A 4,763-nucleotide genomic window follows, 5' to 3' on the forward strand; every position below is an offset into this window, starting at 1 on the left:
TCCAGTAAGGCTGTGGGGGTGGGGGTGGGGTGGCAGTCAAAAACAGGACAGTTGTGGCTTTCCCAGGGCTATGGCTTGGGGCCGGGGCTGGGGCGCGGCCATGTCAAAAGGGGCTCATGTGGCCCCTGTGGCCTGTGAGCACCAACAACACATGAGGACAAGCGCTCTCAGCTCATCCTCCCTGGAGCCAGTGGCATGCAGCAATGAACTTGCACGCCCTAGAGTCCCACAGCCTAGGGCTGCGTCTCCATTGGCAGGAGACCTTGTCCACGTAGCTAGATTCCCCACGTCTGCAAAGCACAGACAACAGCGGAGCTCCCCTCCTGGGTCTGTTGCGAGGATTAAGGATAACATCCACAAAGAGCTCCGTCAGAGCCAGCATACCGTCAGTGCCCAATAAATGCAGGCTCCCCCATCACCATCCCTTCTCCTGTGCGCTCAGCACAGCCCTTCATCATGGCTTCTGTAGCACTCCCAGGTGACAACACCCCCACAGCCGTGGGCTCCCATGAGGTGGGCGGCGACGGCACGTGTCCACCTACCCAACGCCTGGCCCGTGCTAGGGGCCAGGAAATGGTCAGCATCTTAAGTGACCGAGCGCGTCAAGAGAGGTGCTGAGCGCTGCTGCGCAGTGAAGGCCTTGAGAGGCGATGTCTCGCCGGCAACCAAGAGGGTGAGGACGAAAGCTGACGGACCCCTGCTAGACGGGTTATCTCCATTGGGCTGAGCTGTACCCCGTGGAAAGCACAAGAATTTTTCTGATCGGGCATGGTGGCTCATGCCTGTAACTCTGGCACTTTGAGAGGCCAAGGCAGGAGGGTCACTTGAGTCCAAGATCTGCCTAGAAAACATAGAGACTCTGTCTCTAAAAATAAAACAAAATTAACTGGGTGTGGTGGCATGTATGTCGTCTCAACTACTGGAGAGGCAGAGGTGGGAGGATTGTTTGAGCCCAGGAGGCGGAGGCTGCCGTGAACTATAATTGCCTATAATTGGGCCACGGCACTCCAGCCTGGGCAGCAGAGTAAGATCCTGTCTCAAAGGGAGAAAAGAGAGAGAGAGAGAGAGAGAGAGAGAGAGAGGAGGGAGGGAGACAGAGAAGAGTTTTTCAAGAAACCTCTTCAGGCAGAGTTAGGTTGCTAACTCTGGGGCCGGCTCTCTGTCTTTTCCCTCAACCGTGTCTACCCGGCTGTGTATTTTGAGGCATGTCCCTCCCCTCTCTGTCTCCACGTGCTCCGGGAGGCAGATGGGCCTCATCTTAGGGCAGGGCCTCCCAGAGGTGAGCCCTGCACTGGGGGTGCCCAGCAGAGACGCTGTCCTGGGAACGATCCCCGCTCTGAGAGAATTGGCAGAAGGTCTGGCCCAGGCTGCTTCTCACAGGGGACCTCATCGCTACCCCCAGGCTGGCTGACAGGATGGCGGTCGCTGCTCCAGGAGCTGCCAGGAAGGGACGCCTGAGGGAGGAAAACCCCAAGCCCCTGCCACTCCCTACTTAACCAGAGGTTTGGTGAAAATGAAGACTTCTCATGGTGGAGAGTCAGAAGGACACAACGCTCCCATTTCCCAAAATAAACCAGTGGATCAAGCCAGACCCAACTATGAGGATGCTGTGACCACAGACCCAATCCTCCACACTCACCCCATTTCTTGAGCGCCCCCAGGGTGGGAGGGGTGTGGGTTTCCCTCTGTTCTCAGGGTCTGGAAGAGCTGGGCTTCTCTTCCCCAGTTGGTTTACTTTCACCTTGTGAATACCATGATTCATGAACTCGATTCTGTTTCCCTTTTTTCCCTGGGTTACTAGGGAACTCACAGTTACATTTACCAGTCTTCTTCTTTGTTTTCATACGTGTCTTTTTTCTTTTATTTTCCCCATTCTTTGACTTAATTTCCTCACTTAAAAAAAGGAAAACCCTACCAGGGCATAGTTTGTACCCTGTGTTAAATCTTTTTTATTAGGATCTGGAATGATGTAAGACCATTAAAAAAAGCAGAAGCGGAGTCTCAGGTAGAGTGAGTACTGGAAGGAGAGAGGTGGAGGTGGGAGAGGGGAGAACAGGAGGGCTGGTGAGCCCTGCCCCACAGACGAGTCATGAGCACTGCTGATGCTGCCACGGGAGCCCCGGGGGCCCCAGACCCCAGGAGGGTGTCCCAAAATCCCTGCAGGTCCAGGTTGAGGAGCAAGCCCCTGGTGGGGGGGTGGCAGAGGAATTCTGCTCAGGGCAAGGGCCGAGCACTGAGTGAGGAGGGGTCACTCAGAGGCCTGAACTCAAGGTCCTTGAGTACCCAGGTAAGACTTCAATTCCTTGAGTATCAACACTATGCCAGGCACTTTTTGCATCTATTATTTCCAACTTCGGTATTATTCCAGGTTTTACAAATGAGGAGACAGCCTCAAAGCAGCTAAACCATTGGCCCAGAGTCCTCAGATCTGGGAAGCAGCTGGACCAGATTGGAACCCTGGATGGTAGGGCCCCGAGCTCTTGGCTTTTCCCTCTCGGCCATCCTCTCCTGTCCTGGAGGCCACAGGGAGCCAGGGAGGGCTTCGAAGCAGGAGAAGGAAGGGATCGGATATGCGGTTCTGACAGATCACGACGGTCGGGGAGACCAGGAGCTGCTGGGGTCTCCGCGAGAGAGGTGGGGGCAAAAAGGAAGGGATGGGGTCAAGGGGCGTTTGGGAAGAGGAGCTGTCAGGGGGCGGGGAGAGGGAGAGGAGAAGTGGAGAGACCAAAGAAAGAGGCCTTGGGTTTCTGGCTGGGTGGAGGCAGCCCCGCTTGCTGAGCTGGGACGTGCCAGCTAGGGGCAGAGAAGGAGCGGGTGCCTGGGAGGTGCTGAGTCGGCCACCTGGGGGTGACTGGCCCGGTCACAAGCGCCCCCCCCACCCAGGGCAGAGGCCACATGCCTGCTCAGCTGCTGCTGTGCCACTCCCGGCCCTGCCCCACAGACAGTCATGAGCACTGCTGATGCTGCCACGGGAGCCCTGGGGGCCCCAGACTCCAGGAGGGTGTCCCAATCCCTGCAGGTCCAAGTGCCCGGCAGAGACCTGGGCCTGATTTTCTTGCTCTGAGCGGACGGTGTGGATGGAGTTGGGTGACTCATGGCCCTCGACACATCCTGCCATTAGAGCCACTGGCCCCAGGCCCTCTGGCCCTGTGGGGATAGGCGGGGATGCGGCCTTCTCTCAAGGGCTGAGTCAGAGCCCCTGAAGCCCCGCCCCCAGTCACCAGGAGGTCTGGGATTCTGCCCTGGGTGCCAGGGGCATAGGAAGGGGCTAAGGGGCACCCCAGAGATCCCAGAGGGGTGAGTGAATCTAGAGAGCTGAGACGACTCCGCTGGTGTCGAGAACTCAGACTGCTAGGATAGCACCTGCATACAGAAAGTGCCTAATAGATGTTTGTTGAATGAGTGAAAACTTTGGATCCAGGCTTGGCTTCCTGGGTCACGTGGGGTAAGTCATAGCTCCTCACCCAGCCCGAGTGTGCCTAGCGGGAAAATGAAGGGGCTGGACAGGTAGTCTCTTGGAGGTCCATCTGGCTTGAAGTTGGAGGATTCTGGCAAGCAGATGGAACTAGCCCATGGTGCCCAGGAGAGCTGAAAGTAAAGAATGGCCACAGGACAGGGTCAGAGATGGGCTGTGCTGATCCCTTCTCCCTACGGTAAGCTCAGGCCTGGCAGGGGTGTGTGTGTGTCTGGGAGGCGTCCCCCAGGCTGAAGAGCCCACAGCTGGTTTCAGCCACAGGACAGCATCCCCAGAAGCCACTTGTCCCAAGGCCTGAGGCAGGTTCCTTCCATGGCCTGATAGTGCCAGGGCTCACCTGGGACCACCCAGCTTGTCCTCGTGGGCATCAAATGACTTTCCCACCCAGAGGAGGTGTCCCTACCACCCTCCTTACCCACCAGTCCATAATAACCAACACTGAAGTCCCCAGGGAAAGGCACAAGGGCTAGGTCCGGTTTGCAGACAAGTTTTGTCTGACCCCACATTATTCTGGTTTTTTTGGTTTTTTTTTTTTTGAGTTGGAGTCTCACTCTGTCACCCAGACTGGACTCCCGGCCACCGCAGCCTCGACCTGCTGGGCTCCGGCAATCCTTTCGCCTCAGTCTTCCAAGTAGCTGGAACTACAGGTGCGCGCTACCCCGCCCGGCTGATTTTTTTATTTATTGTAGTGACGAGGTCTCGCCAAATTGCCCAGGCGGGTCTTGAACCTGCGGGCTCAGGCAATCCACGCACCTCAGCCTCCCAAAGGCGCAGGATTACAGGCTGAGCCACCGGGCCCGGCTATTATTCTGTTTTTAAGAAACATCGACTTTGAAAGCATCAGCCCAAGCAGGTCGAGCATCAGCCCGAGCAGGTCGAGGCAATTTTTGCCACAATTGCCACCCTTCCTTGCTGTCTCGCAAGTGGCAACTTCACCCATTCATATTATCTTCCTGGTCTCTAAAGACATCTGAGTTTGGAACCTCTGATCTAGTTCAACACCCATTGTGTAAACAGAGAGACAGGGGGCTGGGAGGGGGCTCCTAGGTTAATGGAGGGGGCAGTGACATCCTAGGGCTCCCCCACCCACGCTCCTCCCCAGTCTGACCCATCAGGCCTGGAATCCAAGTTCAAACAGACCACAGCAGAGTATGCGGGATGTGCCCCTGTAGGTTCTGTGCAGGGGAGGGGCCGGGCAGGTCAGGGCATCTTAAAAGAGTGTTCTCAGACCTGGATGCAAGCGGTGGGGGGGGGGGGGGGGGGGGGGGGGGGGGGGGGGGGGGGGGGG

Source organism: Carlito syrichta, unplaced genomic scaffold (genome assembly GCF_000164805.1).
Source record: "Carlito syrichta isolate Samal-C Ts95f unplaced genomic scaffold, Tarsius_syrichta-2.0.1 Scaffold301679, whole genome shotgun sequence".
NCBI lineage: Eukaryota > Metazoa > Chordata > Mammalia > Primates > Tarsiidae > Carlito > Carlito syrichta.